Source organism: Dromaius novaehollandiae, chromosome 1 (genome assembly GCF_036370855.1).
Source record: "Dromaius novaehollandiae isolate bDroNov1 chromosome 1, bDroNov1.hap1, whole genome shotgun sequence".
Taxonomy (NCBI): domain Eukaryota; kingdom Metazoa; phylum Chordata; class Aves; order Casuariiformes; family Dromaiidae; genus Dromaius; species Dromaius novaehollandiae.
The window spans coordinates 28,234,617-28,258,590 of record NC_088098.1 but is presented as its reverse complement, the minus strand read 5'-3'; the positions used below and the strand labels follow the sequence as shown (position 1 = coordinate 28,258,590).

General features: G+C 40.9%; 1 protein-coding gene across 1 annotated transcript in view; it reads right to left on the bottom strand.

Moving 5' to 3' along the window:
• The window catches only part of NRCAM (neuronal cell adhesion molecule), a 158,298-nt gene extending 150,134 nt beyond the window's left edge, over positions 1-8,164 (bottom strand). Inside the window, 1 exon segment of the mRNA XM_064507881.1 lies at positions 8,024-8,164. The gene's annotated coding sequence lies outside the window, so the exon portion shown is untranslated.
• Positions 8,165-23,974: the final 15,810 nt, after the last annotated feature.

Sequence of the window (23,974 nt, the reverse complement as noted above, 5' to 3'; positions counted from 1 at the left end):
TTTTGTTTGCTTTTTTTTGTTTTTGTTTTCATTCATTAAACAGTAGGTCTGCCCTCTGGTGGTCAAGCTCACCTTCATCTATTCCTACTTTTTAAGTTACAAACGCATTTTATCCAACCACCACCTACAAGTTCTAGCAGATTGTTTAGTTTTTAGTCACCTTGGGCTTGCCTGCTTTTCCCTTCAGTGAAGTAATTGCTTATATTTCAACTTTATCTCACAGAAATAGCCAGACTGTCATTTTTAAGATGTTCCTAGTTTTTCAGCATCTGCAACCAAGTTTAGACACCAACAGTAACACCTTAAATTTCAATTGCTATTGAGAGAAGACAGTTGTTACCATCTGAGGGAAGATGTTATATCCTGTAGTACACTGAAATGTTGGCCATTAGATTCCAAGGTCCATAGAGACATGAAGTGCTTCTCAGGGAAAAGATGGATATTTAAAAGAGGATTTGGAATTTAAGTCATCAGATTTACTTTACAAGTAAACCTCTACAACATTACACAAGACCAATATGGACAAAAACATTTAGCTAGGAAGAACCATTGACTGTAACCCATTTATTAACACTGCTCCTCTAACATGTGACAGGGAAGCAGTCATGCAACTTCCTCTTTTACACTGTACTATATATCCAGGAAAAGATTACAGAAAACTATTTCCCAACTCTAAGCCTTCATTTTCAGAGGAATAGTAGGTGCAATCCTCTCTCATTATTTGATGCCTTTAGGGCATCAGACGAAATAAAAACCACATATACAAGAACAAAGACCACCCAAAATGGCTGAAATTTTTTGTTTGTTTGCTATTATAAAACCAAACCAAAATCTGTTTGTGAGTAGACAAAAATGAGTTGGACAACAGAAAAATTAGGTAGAGCTCTGCTATGAACGGTACATTCCTTCACATCCCCACAAACATCACAGGCAACCTGCAGTGTTACTTGGACTGAATTGTACCGAGTAGTAATAGTCCTCATCAGCTCCTTTGTCCTAATCAAAGCTGTGCCTGGGCAAGAATAATATGATGTTTGCAGTAGAAAGAAAAGCTCAGAAGACTGTGGATTCCCTGTGACAACCCAACATATTTGGTCCCCTTTCCACCCTCACTACCAAGATATTCATTATCCTTGGGCATCTTTGAACTTCAGTAAACAAACACCTCAATAAATATGGTGGTAAACAGAAGTAGGAATCTTTCACATCTGGCAAACAAGGCCATTTCCTATCCAACATGCCAGGTCACAAAAGTTCATGTCCTTATGACTTATAGGCTTGATCATGACACTATCGAAATGGTTTCCCCCACACTCCAGAAAAAGTGTCAGCTTCTTTAAAACATGACAGCCCAAAGACTCTACAACACATCATGCTGCAGGTTCTGGGAAGCCAGTTTCTTGTCCTAGCTTTTAGCTTTACTCAGATCTTATTTCAGAACTGAACGGGATTGCCATTATGCCTATGACTAGTTTAACAACAACAATCTAATCACATTGGAACCATCAAATTGTTGACAACTGAAAAAGGCTCACATCTACAGAGGACAGTAGTCTTCATAGTAGCTGGACCTAGAACATGGAACTTACTGCTGCAAGACAACAAGAATGACTAGAGGCCTCAGTTCATCCTACACTGCATGCAAAAACTCTATTTCTATACTTTCCTCTCAATATAAAGTTCCTCTGTCGTACACCTACTCAAATTACATACAATTTTGACAGCATGGGAAAGAAAAGGAATGCATCTCCCTTTTCTAAGCTTAAACAATATGATATAACTTGTCAGAAAAAGATTAAAAAACAGTAAAAGGGCTAGTACAACCTATTACTATCTCATCTCATCCATGGCAAAAACCAGATTATAGTAGTATGTAGTCATGTAACAACCGTGGCAAAATTACAAAACTCAGGAAGCTGATGAAGAAAAGCCTTCCATTTTCCAGAAAATAAAAGCAACTCAAGGGGGTTAAACTTCCTGTTGTATTTAGTATGTCCAGAGACCATAGCATTGGTCCACAAGCAAAGGGTGGTGGGGAGGAACCCACAGATTCCAGCTTACTTGAAGTGGCAGTAAATGAGTCACTGAACCTCTTCATCCCACACAAAGAATAGCCATTGCCCACATGAAGCTTACCTCTTCTTTTTATCACTTGAAAACTGTAATGAGGAAGGCATATAAGGTACCTCCTACATTTTGATTCACCTAGAGATGTGAGCTGTAGTAGGGAAGGAAATCCCATTCTTTTCAGTCCTTCCAAACACTGGGGCAATAGTGAAGAGACTGGCTATCCAGCTATGTGCTATACAACCTTACTGCTGAGATGAATTTGACCAACAATATTAAATTCTTAAATACCTTTGACTGATGGGGAACATGCCACAAATAACTGGGGCACTTAATGTTTTCCTTCAAATTGCTTGATTTGATAAGTCCTTAAGAAAACAAAAAAGCCACTTGACCAATAACAAGGCAAACTTACCATTTCCCCCTTTTTCTGCTCCCCTTCATGTAATTGATTTCCTTGATTCTGGCATGCTTTTCAGGATTCTTCTCTCCTTCAGGACTGTTTGCGCTTCCCACCTCATGCCTCAAAGCTATCCCTACTTCATCCCACAAACTTATCTCTAAGTTGTACATTCCCTCTCAATCTATTCTACCTGGAGCTCCAGAAGACTGCTCCCTTTCCTATTTAAGGTTTCCAGTGAGTATTATTCTCAACTCCCTCATTTCTATCACTTCTTTCTAATCCAAAACTCAATACATTCTGCTCCTCATACCTTTATTGATAAAGCAGCCCTCCTCATGACAGATTTTGATCCATTATCTTCTTCAGCCTCTTACTTCAGACTTTGTTCATTTATACCACCCTGCCCATGCTACAGTGCAATATTCAACAGGAAAACTGCCCTATGAACTGGTCAGCTAACTCACTGCTAGTGTTATCTGCCAGCAGAGCTGTTCCCTAGCCTCCAGTCTCATACAGTTGACTTGTGCAGTAACTGATCATATGCAATACCCTTTGGTCTACTCGCATGTGCATGCATGCACACACACAGCCTTACAGTTCTGGCACTGAAAAGTGGATTACTTTACTTGAACCCTCAGAATCAAGCTTGACAAATGCAGAAAGGCTGAAAACGTATTTAAAAAATGGAAATCAGAAGTGAGTTTCAGTTCCGAAAGACAAAAAATATCTATACTAGTGTATAAGCACCATCAGCTCCTCAGTTCAATAATGACCTGTAAAGTGACATAATATGTTAATATTTTGGGAGACTGTCCAGAAAAGCCTGAACAGTGGCCAAAGATTGTAACCCATATAACCAGGAAGTTATGGATCAACTTTTGTTCTCCTCAAGCACGTTGTTAAACAGTAACAATTACATACTTTAAACCAGAGGAAATTAAAAGGTCATATATACTTAATGGTGCAGACAAAGTATTAAGACAACTGTAATCCCAAGAGGCCTCATGCAAATTCAGAAATCTTGCATGAGAATTTACAGAATTTAGAGAGACCAAATTAGTACTAATTCTCTTATTTAATTGACGATTTAGACAGCTAATTTGGACAGCTTTTCTAATGGGGCTGGTTTTTTAAAGTTATCACGTCCTCATAAATTGAACTGGTCTTTTTTCCTCCCTTGGCTATTTTTGTGCATCCGAGATGCTTTGGATCAAATGCTGCTTTTTATATAAAAGTTTGGTTGCTTAAAGTAGAATGGGGGTACTGTAAGCTCTTACAGAAACATTTTATAATTCAAGCTGCTATGCTTCCATACTAAAAAGTTAACAAGGGGAAAGCTGTAATCACATTATGAATTGAGCCATTTCAAAAAAATGAAACAGTGTAGGAAAACAGTGCATTCACAAAATAAATACTAAGATACATTTATCCCAATTCATACAGCAAAACAAAAAAAATTGAAAGCTTTTTACACCAGTTAATAGAGGATCCAGATGAACATTTCTGTACTTATTCAACGTTTACTAGAAGGGAGAAGCTAAGGAGCAATCCAGAGAAGTATTTGCAATGCAATTAGGCTAGACAAATAAGTCTGAATGTATGCCAGCTGCAGGGGCCTGCCCTTAATTCACACAATCAAATGTCTAGTGTGTTGCACAGTGTCTAGCATCAGTATCTCCAGTATTAGAAGTCTCATCAGATATGTACTCGTTTACTGAGCATATTAATCTGGGTCTGAACACACTTCTACCTATACCTTCTAGTTCTCCCTGTGCAGGTCCATCACCATCTGTCAGCTAAAGCTTCCACAGATACAAAAATTACTATTCAAACAAATCCGTTCGACACTCAAACTAAGCTATCATTCACATTTCAATATGAGACTTGAATTCCTTTTCAGTGTTCTTCAACTTTGACCCAGCTCTACCCCCTCCTTCACTGAAAAGGGCAAAGACAACAGCCCAGCAAGTGGGACAGGCAAAACAGACCTCCTTTGTTCACTTTTTCCTTTCAGTTTTCTACTGAGGTAAATAACTGAAAGCTCAGCCAGCCCTCACCAGCTCAGAAAAAAGCAATATAGCTAGCTCGTAACTAAGCTTTCCTGGTTAACAAACAATATGACAAAACTTATGGCACATCATGTTAATCTTACTATTGAGGTTTATTTACAAATTCTCCTACTGTTATGTGGGAGACAATATTCATATATGCATAAAGTGACAGTATCTTTTATACTAAACTGAATAGGCAATAAATATATTTACCAATTTGAAATGCAACAAATTATGACTGTAGAGAAAGTATAACTGAATTTTTTGAATACTATCAACCCACTCAAGAAGGCGAAATCAAATTCGCTGCATATTGCCCAGCAGATGACCTCCTACATTATTCCCTCAGCTTACATTACTGATGCACTTTTTCCTCTATGACTTCCCATTTTACCAACTTTGCTCATAAAACATAACAAAATTAACGTATCCAGTAAAAATTGAATAGCACAGTTCTTACTGTGCTCTTCAGACATAATGGAAGGTAAATAGTCTCAGGCCAAGGTGATCTGGGACAACTGAATAAAACTACAGAGTAACAGCCACTCCACAGCTCCAAGCAAAACAGATTTACTTTTTAGGCTGATGGAGCCATTTGAGTTGTGTAATAATCTATTAGAAAAACCAAACCCTTAATATATTCAGTATGTTTTATAACCAGATAATATGGAAATTCATCTCATTCTTTTTATTATATCAAGTGAAAAGATTAGTATTACCTTCCCCTGACTTGAAATTGGAATCCCCAAAGCGAAGAAATATGTCAGTTAGGGAGACATCTCATTAACTCCAAGAAACTGCAATTTGGTTATTAGAGCTTCTGCTATCATCTTTTTTAAGCAGCAGAAAGAAATGTCAAAGCACAACAAGCTTACAGCAGATATCAGTAAATATCCACTGGATTCATTATTTCATTCCATTCTTGAATATAAAAGCCATTTTTAAAAGTCCAATTTTCTTATTACAACTTTTCTCAAAGCAAACAAATAAATAAATCTGTTGACATGATAAAAATATACTTTCTGCAAGAAGATAAGGCATAGTAATTAAGAATCAGATTGTGGTGATCTCATTCACCTTGATCAATATTACTTTTGAGTATTTGTACTGAGGCCAATAAGACCTATTACAGAAGATAACGGTCAGAGTAAGAGTATGCTTAATTGCAAGTTTATTCTGCGAGTGAAGAGGGTTTTACTCCATCATTAACACCGGCTTGTACACACTAGCCCATCATCTGATGTGGTCACACAGCTGTACACTTATCCTTTAGCTACATCTCCTTTGCACAATCCAGAATTTAAATTCGTTCAATGGATGCTGCAGATTCTGACAGCATCAGGCGATGAGGGTTTTTTTTTTTTTAACATTCAATATTCTCAGAATTCAACATCTTACCAATTCCATACTAAAATTAGTTGTCAAAATGTATCAAACACCTGAGAGAATTTCAAAGTACTTCTAAATTCAAATAAGTTATTTTCACAGACTTTAATATTAAATTCTTAAGCAACTCTGGTCACTTGCTTTGCAATTTATATTCAAAAATAAGGATAGCCATCAACTAAACAGGTGCCTGAGGTGTATTTGTATGAATGGTAATACTGAACAGATTAGACAAATATTAAAAATAGGAGTGCTGCAAGTCAGTTTTCCTATATATTCTTGCAGGTTCTTCGAGCTAGTATCTCTCTCTTTTCAGCTGATTATCTCATGCAAAAAAAATACCTGCAAGATGTCTCTTCACACATATACTGCTCTCAATTTCAGAACGAAATTCAGATGCCTTCCAATATTGCATAGGGACCTGCTCTATGCACAGTCCCACATAATTACAACCCAGAATTGTCAAGCTGATTTATCATTTCAACCTCTTTCATCTTTTAGTATAATCTTGTGCCTGCTAGATTCAATGAAATTTTATCATTTCATTTACTTTCCACAATATTTTGAATTCAGAATTGAAATATGCTTTAATACTCAGAAAAGAGAAAGCAAAACTCAGAGGGCATGAACATGTTTAAAAAAAAAAAAAAAAAAAAAAAAAAAAAAAAAAAAAAAAGAGTGGCTAATCTTGGCTTCTTGACTCAGCAGGAAGTTTGTTTGAATAAACAGTGAAAAACTGGACCTTTATGGATAAAGGAACTTCTCATCATGATCTACAAGTCTCACTGTAGAGTTAAATACCACATTTCCATTATTTTAACGGACTACACAGACAGCTAGCAAGCAGTACTCTTTTCACAATGTACTTGTCAATATGGAACAGCCTTATTGACTGGGCTGAAGCACACTATAGCCCTTAAATATCTAAGCAGCTTGGCATTACTAATCAGATGGAATACACACTAACCAGAAACCTTGGTTTAAACACATTTCAGACTTCAAAAATAACACACCTGTGCCGAGAAGTGTATCAAGAGCTCAAGGTTTAGTTAATTATTACTGTTTAACTGAAGAGCAAGTACGTTTGACACTCAGATTTCACTGGTTTTCTGTATTAAGTTACCCTTAGAAGAGGTAAAGCAGAACGCGGGCATATACGAACATCTCGGGATGGAGACAGCTTTTAGTCGTTTTAAGCCTCTTTGGCACTGTCATTCACTGGAAAGAGCTCAGCGCAGAAGGAAAAGACGTGGTAAATAAACGTGTAAAAAGAAAAATCGTGACCATCTGAACACATCAGCCGCACGCCCAGGCGGGTTTCAGAGGCGCTGCCCGGCGCCGCCGCCGCCCCCGCCCCGCGCTCCAGATGGAGAGGCGCCGAGCGGCGGGCAGCCGCCCCCCAAGCCCTAATCCGGGGCCAGCTCGCCGCTTCAGCACAGACAGCTCCTTCCCCGCGAGCGCGGCCGCGCAGCCTCCGCGCGGCACCGCGCCGCGGGGGGGGGAGCCCCGCACGAAATGGCGCCCTGCCGGCCCCTCCGCGCGCGCCCGGTCGCGGGGGGGGGGGGCGCTCCGCCGCGCGGGCGGGGCTGCGGCCGGCCGCCGCCTCGCTGCCGGGCGGAGGGTGCGCGCCCCCGTCGCGATGCCGGGCGGAGACGCTCCGCGGCTGCGGCGCCACAGCGCCCGCCGCCGTCCCCGGCCACCCACCTGCGGCGGCCCCGGGCCGCCACCGCCCGGCCCCCACCTGCAGCCGCAACAAAGCCGCGACAGCGGCCGCCTCCGCCGGCGGGCCCTGTCGCTGCGGCGGCAGGTGCCTCGCACGCACCCGCCCGCCGCGCTCGCGTCCTGCGGGGACCGGCGGGGTCCTGCGCACCTGCAGCCGCCCGCGGGCGGCTCCGTGCCCGCCTCCCCAGTTCGGCCCCGCAGAGGGGCCTCCGGCAGCGCCGCACGGCGCGCCCGCCCGCACGGACGCACCCGCCGAGCCGGCGCCGGGTCGGGCCCCGGGATGCCGGGCGCTGCGGCTGCTGCCACACGGCTCCCCGCCGTCGGGGCGGCCGCGGGGGGCTGCCGTCGCCTCGCGGTGCGGCGGCACGGCAGGACGGCGGGGACCGGTACTCACGGGTCGTTGCAGCCCCTCCGCCCGGGAAGCGGCGGTGGGGGGAGCCGCAGCCGCGCACCTCCTCCCTCTCTTCCTCCCCGCTCGGCAGCCCGGCGAGAAGAGCCGAGGCAGGCGCGCTCCCGCGCCTATCACCTCCCCAGCGCCCCCGCCCCCGTCCGCACCGCGGGGCGCGCACCCGCGGGGGGGGTAGGCGGGGAAGGAGCGCGCCTGCGCGGGCTCGCCGCGGAGCGGGGACGCGCGGCGGCGGCGGCGGCGGGTGGGGCAGCGCTGCCCGCGGCGCGGGTCCCTCTCACACCTGAGGTGGCGCGAGGGGGGGCGGCAGCCTCCATCTTGGGCAGTGCCCCGCGGCTGTGGCCGCCGCCAGAGAGCGACTGGACCCTGCTGGCGACCTCCCTCCCTCCGCCACCCGGATAAATGTCAAAATCGGCACAGTGCTCCGCGAGGGGACCTGGCTCCAGACCTGCCGGCAGTCCCAGGCCTCGCTCCGTCGCAGCCCCCCTCTACCTGTAACCGCCGCCCCGTCTAGGGCGTCTGGAGAAGAGCCGTTACGGTCCCACGGCCCGCGGGGGCCTTTCTCGGCGCCCGCGTGCAGCCTGTGCAGGGCAACGGCCGCGGCGACAGCCCGCTGCGGAAGGGCCAACGGCTCGTCGGGGCACCCCCCACCCGCCAGCGGTGCGGGTGCTGGTGAAGACTGTTTTAAATAGAGGCACTATTTTAGCCTCGTCGTGCTCCCTCTAAATACATGGTTTCAGCTAGTTCCCGAACTGGAGACAAGGATATTATTTCACGCTCGAGAATAGTTCTGTTGAGCTCGGCAGCACTGCTCACATGCATGTGGTTGAACACGAGTGTTCGCAGGAGTGGAGCCAATAATTTCGGCCATTCTGGGTACAATACAGTAAATTGCAGTGACTTTAAAAGGGCACAGGCCTGCGTTGCTGGGCGCGTCGCGGGGGAGGTGGAATCCGCTGTGCTGTGGTTGTGGTGGGGGCTGCCAGCGGGCTGCCCACGGCTCCCGCCGGCGCGGTTTTCGTTGGTGAGAACAAGATTAAATTAGATGGAATCTCTCAGTTCACAAGTTCAGGAAGTCGGACACTTGGATCTAATCATTTAAAGAGAAACTCTGGATGAGACCACTTAGAGAAAAGCCTCAGATGAGGGTTATTTCAAATAAACCTTTCTTTCAGGTGCATCTCTTAATTAAGAAGCACTCGCAGTGCACACCTTTGTTTCTGCACCTTCCCTTCCACGTCTTGCAGTTCATTTAAACTGCATTGCCAGAAAGCATTTTAATACCATTTTGAGACTGCTGTTTACTGACACTTAAAAGCAAACATAATGCTTCTTGTCACATACAGGCTATGCTCAATATTGTTCAAAATTAATCCTTGTCTACATTTAACGTGTGGTAAATGTGATTATTCACCACTGCTGACCTTGCTTTTCAGTCAGCCATTTTAGGAATAGATATACCATTTTGTTCATTGCAAGGTGGCAACTTTTATAGTGTTTAACTCTTTATACATTCCAAGAAACAGCTCTCAAGATGACCTTTATATTAGTAGCTTTACAGTACAAAACACAATATCCATGATGAGCAAAAAACCCTTATCCTGCATCTCCCCAGAAACTCCATTATGATTCTAGCAAGTTAAATCTGAACAGCTGACCTCTTGAAAAACAACACACTAAATGAACAACAGACTCTATAAATGATACAGCACATGCATATAAATATCCAAGGGCTAAACAGTAAGTCAGACACTACTGCTTCAGATTTTGGAGATTTTCATGTTCCTATCAATCTGAGACCAGGGTATTATTGTTTGAGACATGAATATGTAAAGATTAGCTGGATGTGGAGAAAATCCCTTTTATAACGTGAGGCAAGTGAGTGCTTGAATTTACGATGTAGCCTTAAATGTTTACTCTTGCTTACTTGCTTACATTTATTCTTGCTATGACACTCCTAGATTCCCAACTAACTAAATTATTTTAATCTTAAAAATAACAAAACTGCAGTCTAAAGAAACACTCTGCAATGTGTGAACAAAAGGCCTAAAATGTTAGGAAATTACCTAGTCTGCTTTCACAATACTGCATTCCACAAGGACAATATGTAGCCACTGCTGCCTTTGAGAAAATATGGACATAAAATGCTGAGAGAAGCATCATTTCTCAGACAGCTATCTGTGTCCTTGCTGGACTCCCAGGGAACATGGCGAGCCTAACCTTGAGGAAGTGGAGTGAGAAGCTTCGGCACACTTCAGGGGAAGGACAGGCAAGACTTGAACTGAAAGCTGAACCTTTTTCAGATGTAGAAGCTAAGATCTGGTTAAGCTGAAATGTTGCAACTGGTATGATTACTCATTTGTGATTCTCCTAAGAATTTAAACTCCATATTGTTTTTTATATTACTGAGATAAACTAATATACACATTCAATAGCATAAAGCAGAGCTTTCCAAATGGTGTCATGCATACAATTATTAATAAATAAGTTACTTCAAATGCTTATGCAGCTTATTGCGGAGCTAGAAGGTACCTCTGTTGTTGATGGCACCTCCTATTGTGCCATCATTGCTGGAAGTAGGATGGTGGCATCAAGCAAAAAGAAACAGGTGGGCTCGTTGGCCCATGATGGTAAGCAGAACTTGTGTCGCTGAAGGAACGTTAGCTTTCAGAGTAATTCTCTGCCACCTTGCATCTTTTTTGTAGTCATAATACTACCATTCCACTTTTTGTAGCATTTCTCCTCACTTTGCCTGCTGCAGTTATATCCACCAATGGGCAGTTACAAAGCAGCATTTTAGTCTTCATGTTGCATAGGTATCAACCTTTGTTCATTTAGCCCTTTACTGCCATCCCCTATTTTAATTTTTGGTATTTTGTAGTCTTTGTTTAGGGAAGCATTGATCAGATACATGGCACGTTCATTTAATTGACACACAAAAGGCTATAACATGATTGCAGTATTGTAACACAAAAAAAAGATATGAGTAACTTGATCATAATGGGTATCAATCATGATTTGGACATATGGAAAGAGTGGTTATGAAGAAGTTACCAACTGAAATATTCAGTGGGCTGATACGATGGAAGGGGCTAGTGCTAGCTGAAAAGAATTCTTTGGCATTTTGCTCATAGACCAGACCTTTCAAGGGATATGGAAAGACATCCAGGGTTGTGTTCATCTCACCTAACTTTAGATGTCTACAGTGTGAATGTCTGCATCTGAGCTAGTCACTCTCTCCATTAAGTTTAAAGGGAACCAGAAATAGGCACTTTTAGTGTATGATTCATCTGACCTATTTTAGATATCTATGTTAGAATAAGCTGACTTGCATCCTAGAAATGCCTGTTTCTCTCCATTGACTATAACAGGACCAGAGGGTGTCTAGTTCAGCTGTGAATGTCTACATTGTAAAAGTCTACATTTAGTCGGCTGAATGCCACCCATGTGATTTTAACATGAGTTAGTTGATACCCTTTATTCCACTTGGTTTGAGGTTTTGCAATGGTGAATGGATCACAGTGCAGTACATAAAGTACTTCTCTTTACACAAAGTAAAATGGTAAGAAATACCTGACTGAATGTCAGACGATAAAAGACAATAAAATTTAGGCTAATCTTATTCGGGAGATCATGAGTCCTTCCCAGTCATAAACTGAAAATCTTTCAAGATGGAGTAGCCTACCCAGCAGTATGATGAATTTTAATCTAATTTTATTTATTGGCATTTCAAATTTATTTCAGAGGATCTCGCGATGCCATAATAGTAAAATAAATGCCCTTATTGCTGGACTTACACTTTCTGGAAATTAGTGTTTATTTACTATAGCAACAAAAATGTGAATATTGCAAAGCAGAAAAAGAGACCAAAAATAAGATCAAAAGCTCAAGTGATGCCTAATATAAAAGCTGCGCTGCTTGGTATACAGTAACAAAATGAGCCCTCACATTCGTATGCATGGGATGTGTTTTGATGTAAAATATGTAGAGAACTGGGCTAGCAAGAGATTAAACAGAAAAGATATTGCACAGAAGTGTTCTGATATGTTGTCAAGAATTTAAAAACAATACTTGATTTAAGGCTTCAGAGCTATTTTCTCAAAAGACAATTCATGACTAGACAGGTACTGCCACGCCTGATATGTAAGTTATAACCTAGGTTTCCCTTACTAGGAATGCCAGCTTAGGCACCTAGGCAGGCTAGCAGGCTTAGCAAAAAGCCTATTAGTGACAGCCAGACAGAAATGTCAGTGATAAAGCTGTGTTTTAAATCTTGCCTTTCTTAGGGTTTTAGATATTGCAAGCTGCCAGGAGATACTACTGGAAGTTCACCAGGCTCAAGCTCCCTTCAGGAATTAGATACTTGAACCCAAAATGGAAAGAGAGGATCCTGTTCTTTGAAGAGTGATTTAAGTGAAGGAGCTGCCGGTGCTATCACCTCTCCCATTTTCCATTACTCTGATCATTAGAGTGCAGAGCGAGGAAGTAGGAGGTCTCAGTCCAATTCCCTCCTTTGCTTGATGGAATTTAACTTACTTCTCAGGGCACTAGCTTTACAGCATCTTAGAAAAGAATCTAAGGATGAAGATAGAGTATGCAATTCATCTTGTTGATGCTTTTCCCCTTGTACAGGCTAGTTAAATATTGAGAGGAAGTAAGATCACACAGATAAAATACATCTCCCACAAACATACCTCAATTTATTATTTATTTGTATATTATATTTATTATTAATATTTTATATATTTTATATTTTATTTATATTTGTATAATATATTACATATTCCATTATTATTATTATATTAAATAGTATATATTTAATTAATTTAAAACTCTTTAATTGATATATTTGCCTATGTGTGGGGAAACTTGAGTTCTAAACCTATACCTACAAATACTTAACTGTTTCTTTTTAAGTAGAGTTGCAGCTGGCCTCCCTTTTCCCAGATCACTTGACTGTCTAGACTAGTGATTAGAGTTCTCTCTTGTGCCTATGAGTATTTAGTAATTCTGTGCAAAGTGAAATTATTTCAGAAAGAGAGATTAGAGTATTGTTTTATTTTGGAATACTCAGTATCTTAGCTTCTAGACATGAAAGGCTGAAAAAGTAGTTAAAAACACTTCTTGCACATCCTGGACAATTCTAATCACAAGAAAATATCACTGTCAGCTTGGTTTTGTGTGAAGCTTGATCAATCGGATGGATGTACTCTGAGGATGCTTATAAGATCAAGTCCTTCAGGTGAAAGAGAGAATGAACTTTGTAAACCTCCACAGATGTCAAAGCACACTTTTGGCCATGCTTGGAAGGTGATCTCAAGGAAAATAAGGAACCTTTGGAAGCTGTCAGAAACTTAACAGAGAAAGGATTAAATAAAACACATATTTAATGTGATGCATGGTGTATTACAGAAACTACAGACATTTTTGACAGCAGTATACAACATGGTGAAATGGCTCAAAGTCAATGGAATTTAGATACTGATTTCAACAAGACCAATGCCTTATCTGGTATATAAATAAATAAGCAATAAGTTCTTCACGCACAACAGATTAAATTGTCTGCAAACACCAAAGACATTTTTCATGTGCATGATTAGATTTCACATTTTTCTGTTAGGAAAGATTGGCTAAGACCATTAAAAATCTCTTAGAAGTCTAAATTTATGGTCCTCTCGTATTTCAAGATTCTTCAAAAGCTGTTCCATGAAGATTAAATGTCTACAGACACTGGTCAGTTTATCTAAGGGACTTCTAAAGTGCTGATCAGTAAGCAGCTCCGTTTTCAACAACAGCTTAGAGCTAAGGTTGAACTGTTGCATCTTTTGGCTAAATATCTCACAGGTTGAGAGAGTCTGCCTTCTCTGGGAAGTTTTCCATTATGGAAACGAGCCAGGAAGCAACTCCAAGATTCTGGAAAATGGCTAATAGTAAATATTAGAGCTATAGCTGTAATTGCTTTAGTGAAGCTGTTCGTTCTAGTCCACCAAATGTTCATGCACCTGTTTATTGTGTGTATAAATACTGTGAATAAACTTACTGATTCACACTATAAAAAATTGTGTATCTAAGCCTTTTCAGGGGACAGAGAAGAAAAAGTGAAGTTGGTAAAAGAGTAAGGTGTGCGCCCTTCTCCAACACATGAATATGACTTCTGATCGCATGTATTAAAGCTTAGAATGAAGGAAAGGTTTTGCCTGGGAAATTGAAAGGAAAGAGAGGAAAACTTCAGTGAAAAATTACATAAATTAAGTTTTTTTGAAGTTATCCTGTAGTCTTGAACTAGAAGAATGCCCAAAAGGGCTTCTCTAATCTGCTTTCTTAAGATATACCTTGTTCTCTAAGTCTTTTGGATCTTCTGAGGATGAGATTGCTTTTAAATTACTAACAGACTATTGCCCTAAAGGCTTATGTTTGGATTCCTTGAGGCAGTTTAAGTGAGAAAATCTCTGGATAAATTTCCTGGCTCTACTAGGTTTTCAGAGAAGAGAAGTCAGTGAACAGCAGTTCATACTCCTTGTGGCTTTCTGAAAACAGTTGAAGGTAATTAATCATCATTTTCCCTATGAATTGAGAATTCAGAAGAGTTGATGAAACTTGCGCCAAAGAAATCAAATACTTCAGAGGACTCAGAAATTTACAGAAAACATTTCACATGGAACACAAGAAAATTAAAAGCAATGCATTCAACATCACCAGAAATATATATACATTTAACAAAAATAAAGGAATTTTAAAACAAAAAGATTCTAAGATGTTCAGAATGGTGCCAGATGACATCCTGTTAGAAATAACTCTACTCATGCTTCAGAGATTAAACTGAGATGCAGCAAGCTTACAAAGATCCCATTGCATGTGCAGGTGGGAACCTCAGCATAAAGAATATCCTTCTTTTATCTTCTGATCCCTAATATTAAGTTGCATTAATACATAAACAGCAAGTGGATATATTTAATTTTACCATTCTATTTGTAGCAGATGAGATCCAATTTTATTTTAATTTTCATCACTTTGAGATTATATGAAGTAGCCTGATCTTATAGCCTGTGGTTACTTTTAGCCAAATTAAGGCAAAAAACGTACTGCTATAGCTTCTCTCCTGTGTGTTTGTATTGTGTTTGATCATTTTCAGTTTGAAGTGTACTGACATAGCACTTTTCAGTTAAGCAAGAGAATGCAGCACTATTTCCTCCTCTGCTTGATCTCCCCTAACCACCCATCCTTTTAGTCCATAAGGTTCATTATTTTTCCCTTCTTTTTATGGCAAGAGCATATCATTTTATCTTTTTACAAACTGAAGGAAAGTGACGCAATTTCTGAGAAGAATACTGGCAATGAGTCTGCTCTGTCTCACTCTTTACTAACACTTTGCTGAAACAACTAGTATCACATACAGCAATCATCATGGTGTTTGGGTGTCTCCTCTCACTAAATTTCCCTATCTCACTAAAATAAATTAAAAACCTTACTTAATGATACATGATCCCTAGATCCCTAAAATTATCATTCTTCCATTTCCTTAACTACCCTTGCTCTCTCCAAAGTGCTTGGACAGAGTTTACATTCAGAGGATGATCCTTCATCTCCTTCAGTGCTGGAACCTGCGTGCTGTGATGCCGACTGCTATGAGAGTCCACCTCTTCCTCAGCTCAGGAGTTCCTTTGCGTATTTTCAAGGAGAGCTTTCTAAAAATTAGTGTAGTTTCCAGCTATTTGCCCTCAAATCAGATGACTGAAGTGACAGAGCACAGACAATGGGATATTTTGTTACCAACTGTGGTAGAAGCCAAGAAATTTTCCTGGTACACCCAGACTGGCTCATATCAACCAGATTTTTCATTTCCTTAATAATAAGAGTGGAAGCAGGCCTAGGAAGGCAAACAGTGCAGTTTTGTTGCTCCTTGGTGCTGTAAATCCCAACAGGTGACAAGAAATATGGTCTGAAGTCCAGCATTAACCTTCACAGGTCTGGCTGGGGGATTTTGATGTGCACAGCTGGGGGCAAGGTGGGTCAGCTGACCTTAAGGGAGGGAATGGATCCAGGGAACCAACGCTCAAATTTCTTTATCTAGTATGGTCCCTAAAGTGGACTCAGGAGAATGGCAATGCTCCCTCCTTGTGGGGAACTTTTAATTGGGTGCGGAATACACCCAGTTTTATTTCTGCATGTGTGCACACACCTTTTTTCATTTTACACTACTGTGGAACATCAGAAAGAGCTTTAAATCTGAGTTCCCTATCATGTTTAAATGTGCTATATAACCATTTTATTTAACATACTGATTTTTTTTTGCATATTTGATATATGAATATGTGCAATCAATACATAAATTAAGTTGTGGCTTACTGTTTCAATCTGTGCCTTCAAGCCAAATACATCCATCTGTTATCTAGATTTCGCTTCAAAAACCTGCTATATATATTTCCTTTGACATCAAACTTTGCTGTTTCCCCTAACATTCCCTTATTTTTCTGAAGTTATTTTTATTGTTGTGATTAGGGAGGAACCTTTCACCATAACCAAAAATAATCCATTAGCACAACCAATGATCTTCTGTTTTTTTAGCTATGTTATAATAACTTTTTTGATTCTCCGGTCATCTATCATTGTGAGAAATGTTTGTGCTCAGCTCAAAGTTTTAGAAATGCACTAACATTGATGTTTTTGAGCAGTAGATACAAGGCTGTTGCCTCTTTTGTTGTAACACCTTTTTATCAGTCTTTGTTCTATGGTACAAATACCAATAACATTAAGAGAGCTAACTTAGGCAAGTACGCTCTGGTCCAGAAATAAACAGAATAATAGATGAGTACAAAAACTGTTCTATGAGACATTTAACAATTGATTATAACAGCATCATTAGGTTTCAAAATTAGGCATGTAGTCATTAATGAGAATACTTTAAAGTACACCAAATTAGAGAGATAGGGAAGTCAATCAGAGGACAAACCAGACATAGACAAGCCTACAGGGCACAGCTAGAAAAAAAGAGGAGTTCTTCAGAATGTGCAATAATTACATGGAAAAAAAGATCTTTTCTGGGAAGGAGAAAGGGGAGATCTTAAAGCAGTAGTCAAGGAGGAACTCATACAGGAATGCTATCATACCTTTTTTCCCTAAGGGAGTAAACTTAGGTCTTGATTCGTACCAGATACTGTTCTAGGCCTTGAAAACAAGACAAGACTGCACTTTCAACAAGGCAAGATGACTTGTCTGAGCAAATATATGAAATCCTAAGCATCTTCACAGAGATGAGGAAGAGCAAGTGTAGCTGAGAGCACAGCTGACTACTTGCCACCATCTACTGTAACACTCCATTTTTGCAACAACAGAGGCATAAAAATAATTAGAAAAAAACTGCTCTCTCACACACACCTAGTATCTCTATCTGAATAAAAGCTCAAAAATGTAAGATAGTAAGACTGAAACTTCTGTAATTTGATTCCTTGACCTTGAGAGTAGGTGACTGCAGACGGGAGGCCAGCATTAAGATAAAAGATAGCTGTAACAAGTATTGTTTAATTCAAGCTAAATGGAGGCTGCATTGCCTGTCTCTGTAAAGCTATTTGAGCCTATCTGCAGATTAGAAAATAAACTACATTCTGTCATTTTCTAATCTGCTGTTTACTGTTGTGGAGATAGAGTTTATGAGATGCAATACGTTTGTTTTTACAAATAAAGTCTGACAGGGTGACTTACCTTCTAAAGAAGCTTCTTTATTCTTGTTTCTTTTTAGGTAACTGGAGAAAAAAGCTGTCTGGGAACTGTCATGATAAACAGAGTATATACTTCTGAGCTGTTGCTTAGAAAGCTCTAAGAGCACCTAATTAGAAGTTCTGTTTGCTACTTTGTGCAGGCTCTGGATCTGCTTTGCGTAGTTTCGAAGTCCTTCTCTGCAATGAGGACCAGAAGCTTTCTTCCCTTAGTGTGCCACTGGCAGCATCCATAAACAGCCATGTGTATGTCTAAAGAATGCTTTGGGTATTATGGAGAATGCCCCGGTTGATGTCCTGTGTCCTTGGAAACCTCAAGGAACCATATGGTACTTTTCAGGTCCCCTCTTCACATGGACTGCAGCGATTTGAGATTGCCAGCACATATTCTATGCCACTCCAGTGTGCATGCTTTTGCCCACATAGCCCATCTCTGCTAAAACATGGTGTCACAGGCCCATATTGGACCAATTCTGCTTTTCCACTACCAGCAGGAGAGTGACTTCCCACCATATAAAGAACTTGACAGCATTTGGAATAGTAGTCTGCCTATCCCATATCACCCCACACTGAGAGCTAAAAGCCATACAAGACACTTGTAAGGTTAGCAGAGCAGCACCTATACTTACCCTTTAGCTTGTTTGGGGAAAATACTCCCTTCCCCACCACACCTGAGAGCCTGCTCTAACATCATCAGCTGAGCACTGAATCTCATTTTGCTTAATGAGCTAAATCTGCCTAGCAGCAAGTTTATTGCAGCCTTAAATAATGCCAGCCAAGTATAGTGTCTGTCAACAGCTGATCATGCATGTGCCTGCTGCCTTTTTGTTCCTTGATGCCTATCACAAACATCTGCTGCTGTGATTCTCTCTCCAACCTGGCTTGAGTCACAAGAGGAGCGTACTATAAAGGGTCAAGGTTACTAGACCTGCACCCATCTTCCTTTTTTCTCAGCTGTTCTCACCCAAGGCCAGCCTAGCTTTCCCAGGGAAAAGTTCACACAGGCTGTGCACTTCCCTGGAAAGACTGGGAACTTTGTTATTTTGTTGGTGAGTAGATTTCTCCAGGAGAGAAGTCATGGAGACTTTAGAGTCTTCTTTTGAGGAGCTGTTCAAGACAGAAGGGAGAAGGTTTGCCATCAGCTTCATGCTAAGAATATCTCTCTGCCCATTCCACTAACATCTCTGCATGTCAGCTGGCCCATTGCGGACAGGGATGCTCTTAACAGAGTAAGATTACCAGAAGAAGATACCTACTGTCAGCTGGAGGTCTATTTGCTCTGGGGACTTTGCCCCTCTAAGGTGCTTTTTGCAATAACATCCTCAGATATTTCCAGCAGTCTTGGGGAAAGTGGTATCTTCTTAGTACACCAGATCAGATCACCTCATAGAGTCCATGTTAGTTGCATGACCCAAAGCAACCTTCCACTGTGACCACTTAGATTCTTCATTGTTTGACCTGCTAAGCTAAAGACAGAAAGAGGTTTCTATTCATGTTTCTGTATCTAATGTCTTCCAAATGCTCCTGGGGAATGGAAAGTGATGTGTTTGAGAAATGTCTTTGGATGTGAATGGAATTTGTGGGGCTGTGTTCCTCTTCCCAGAATTTGGTTGCATTTTGGAAGGCCTGAGAAAGACTAACTGAAGTTGCTCACTTATTGCACACCATATATTCATTTACCTAGAAGAAAGTCCATGCGCATTCGTCTCTGAAAACAGCTCTCCATACGTCCTGTCCTACAATCAGTTAGGAATCTGAATGGTGAAAACACCCGCTGGCTGAGAGTGGGTGCTATGGACAAGTCTGCAGGAAATCAGAAGGATTTAGATGTGTTGGTTTCTGTGCAGAGTCCATCTTTAGGAGATGGCATGTCCAGTTTAGTTCTCTGCAGGTAAGTTGCCTGAACATTTGAGCACAAGTACCCCTAGTCTTGATTTCAGACCATAGTAGCAAGACAGCAGGAGCTCTGCCCTGCTTAAAGGTCCTGTGCTGCTTCAGGATGGGTCAGGCTGGCTGGGAACTTTATGTTGGGACCTTCTGCAGAGGGATCTCTTGGCACCGTCAGTTCTTATTTCACATTGCCTTTATTTCAGGGTTTGGCAATTCAAGCTCCACTGCAAATGAGTGGTTTCGAAGTATTTTGGGGAGCTGAGTAGTAGTCTTCTGTCTGGTGCTTTTAGTGACTTCTAGCTGATTTTGTGACTATGGGGATATTGTTTTCTGAGGCCTGGCTGCAAGAGCTTTTTCTTTACAAGTAGCTATTATGAGTGGAGAAGGCAAAGGCATTGTGTCCTGGACAGTAATAATGATCTAAGTTTTCTTCCTAATTATCTCCAGAAGGAAAAAGAAGTCTGTTTCTCTGTGTGGTTTGCTTTTCAAAGGACTGACTGGCCAGAGTGACTACTAATACGAAGTGGCTGCATCTCTAATCTGGAAGAAGAGATTATCTGCTGAATAACTGACCATTTCCTGAGTACATCTACCACAATCTCTCACTTTAGCAGAGGCCATTTACAGAGAGACCATGCACCATGAACTGAATGGAAGTAATGCTGTTTTCTGTCTGTGCCACAGTGATAGCATGTTCCAACAGCCTACTACCAGTTGCTGACAAAAGACAGTAGCAAGCCCACAGTTTTGATTTAACACATGGGTATATTCAGTTCTCAAAACCAACTTCTTTTTTAATAGTATTTAATTTAACTTGAGTTATGATGAACCTTTTGTAATCATAACTGTATTGGTTTGCAAAGAGAAAACACATTTAACTGAGAGGCTGCAGGGGGCTGAGCCCTGCATAGTACAGAAGGAAAAGCTCTCGCTTCAGAGTCTGAAGTGAATGCACGGTACCAGCCAGACATAAAATATGTAAGCACAGCATAACATCAGAATTGGGCAGGGTACTTTGTTTTGTTTTGCTTTTTCTTTTTCCTTTCTCTGATATACAAAACCATTTATGTACCCAAGCAATACAGAGCTGTCCAGAACACACTTGCTTCCTGACAATCTCAGCTAAACTTTCCTTTCCGATTTGTATCTTTTCCCAAGGATTTATGACATTTTTATATCCAGTGCATATTCTTGAAAACTCAGTCTGCTATAGAAGCATTATTATCTCTCCTGCTATATTCATATCCAGATTTGTCTAAGGATTGCTCAGTCCTGCTTGGTGATGTTTTTAAATCTATTATCTATCAAGAAATAACAGCTAGAAATAAAAAAGTAACATTCATTCATCATCCTTATCAATGGACACAATGCTGAAGTTTTGAAGTTATGACGTGCTTATTCTTAGCAAGCTCTGTGAAGAAATGCTTTAGGGTTCAGATTTAGTAGTACATGTTTTTTGTCCTCTGACTCCACACTTCAAAGAGTACGTGATGTACTACTTTCCTTGTAGGAGGGTAAGAAATACCTGGCTTTTAAACTCTCAAACATTTCTGATATTTTTCTCTACAATATATGTTGTCTTGTTTCAATGTTAAAAGAATTCCCTGACTGCCTGACTTGCCTGCCTGAAAATTTACTCAAACAAAGTGTGCAAAAGGATGGGACAGGACTATGTTTCTGAGAGCGGCTAGTGAGGAAGCACTGATTAGCAATAATTTTGCTGAGATTGTGTCTGAGAGTGGACACAGACTGGGTCTTTAAGAATTACTTTCGAGAGATAGCTATCAAAATTTTGAGACATTCTGAAGGAATGTTGTCCTACAACAATTGTTGTGATGATTATTGTTTCATTGAACAATGGAATAATGATGTGAGCACAAAAAGCTGTTCTTTTTTTTCCTTTTTTTCAGTTTTTGAGGTTTTGAAAACCAAGGAAGTCTTTAAATGCTAAAATCCTGAGTTTGCTGAGCTCTGCATTGCACTTTAATGGTACCTATAATCTGTCCAGTTTGCCTCTATGGTTTTATATGAAAATACTAACATAATCACAGATGCCTCCTGAAAGGTAAGGATTTTGTAACTGTACTGTGTATTTTTTTTATGCTGCTGCAGCTATATGGTAAATCTTTTTTTCTTCAGTGGAAAATAATTAATAAACATAGATGATAATGTATGAGAAACTGAAATATTAAATGCAATTGTAAATAAAAAGCAGAATTTCATTACTACTAAAGACTAAACATGCATTACCAGGGACATAAGTACAGGACTGTTTCAATGCTTGTTTCACTTTTATATTGTTTCCCTGAAAATTGCTATTGGTTTCCCCTCAGTGAAGTCTGCAAACTCTTTTAAAATAAGTGATAGCATTGTCATAATTAAAACTTGAAGAAGGAGTAATCAAACTTCTGTTTTGTTAGAGAATTAGCTGCAAACAATGAAGGCAATCAGTGAAGTATTGGACCAGGTGGCACATTGGATTAAACAGTATTTACTCTGAAGTGTACATGAGTGTGAGCGTGGGAACGAGGAGGCTGGGAGTGAGGAGGCTGAGTGGCGAACAGGGAGTCGAAGGGGCAGTCCCTCGAGTGCACACCTCAGTGGGGAGGCATGCTAGGGGGAAAGTAATCTTTTTTTCTGTGGTGTTTAAGGAAGAGGGAGTTGGCATGCTTGATTTTCTCTGTAAATGAATATGTTTACACTTACTGTCCCTCAAATGGGACAGTTCTGCAAGGTCTGAAATTTTGACTCACTTTTCAGGCCAAACGGCAACAATGGGGAAAAAAGGGGTTTTGCCTTCTTGCCTTGTATAGTTGAGTGTAAAAGACTAAAGGTTAGTATCACAGCTGTGTCTGGGAGTCCAGCCCTTAAGCAGAAACAGGAAACCTTAAGCAAGCCTCTCTTACAAAAGATTACATTTGTGTTTAATACTTGTCATCTTGAAAACAGTCTTTTAATGCAAGAAAATCAGGACTATTTGTTGAGCCAGCAGCATATAAGTATTTTAATCTTTGATGAAAAATCAGTGGTACCAATCAGTAGCAGGCACAAGCCAAATTTCTTCTTTTACCCACCATGTGTCTTGTCTTACTTCAGCCTCTGCTAGCTCCCTTTTCTCAGCTAGGCAAGCAAAGCCAAATGCTCTATATGATCTGTAGATCAAAGAAAAGACATAATCCTCACCTAGTAGATCTAATGAGAAGGAGCTGTTAAAAGAGCTTTTCTAAGACAGCCTTGTAGTTTTGAGGCACATTAGATGCAGAACTTTCAGATTTACCTCTTTCTATGGCAACATTGCTTCCTCCAAAATAAATTGCCTTTTAAACTTCTGTCCTTTAAACTGCTTGTGCACCAACGCATGTAGACAAGACAACTGCTAGACAAGACCAAAAGAAGCACAGCTATCTCCGTCATTGGTATTGCTGTGCTTTGGGTATACCTACAGGATCTGGAGATGGGTGCATAGAGGAGTCAGAGAAGGGGGATGCCCCCTTTTCTTCCGGAGGTTACAGAGTAGCTTACGCTAGGGAGGCTGATATACTCTTTTCCCCCTTGTGCAGTTCTATAAGCCTAAGGCTTCTGTTGTATATAAAAGGCTTTTACCGACCCCATAGCTTAAAAGGGATCCTGTTGGCCACAGACACCATAGCCATTCCAATATTGCAGTTATTGCATTATATAGCCACATTCACGAATTTAACTCTTAAAACTTACACAAACATGGTTTCTTTTGTTACATTAATTCACCGTATAACTATTCCATAATCTTGCTTTCTTGAGTTTAGAACCCTTTTGTTTCCAGGCTAAATTTATTTCTGGTCAGTTTGAACGTCTTTGGTTTTATGCCAGTATCTTCCTTTACCTTAGGTATCTTTTCCTTCTTGAACTATTTTTGAACAGCAGCATATACCCTCCTTTCAGCCTGTGTTTTGTTAGCTGGAACAAGCCACAGTCTCTTAACCTTTTTTTTCCAGTCCTTCTTTACATGTTTTTTAGTTTGAATATTGCTTTCTCTTATAGCAGTGACCAAAACTACAATCATATTCAGCTGTTGCTGCCTGCACTGTGTCCAACAGAATCAGTATCTTTGTATCACTACCTGAATTGACATCGACAGGAGATATCCTAAAAGCAGTGCATCACACTTGAAGTTCATGGTCGCCTGCGCGTGACATATGCACTGCTCTTTCCTCTGTTATTCCAGGACTGTGGAGGCCAGAACAGAAAGAAAAGGAAATGAGCTCAGAGGAGGAATAGGGAAGTGGCACACTGCTTCCTTGCCTGAGGAAGGGGACCAGAACTGGAATCACTGTCTTCACTCCTCTGCTCATGCGGT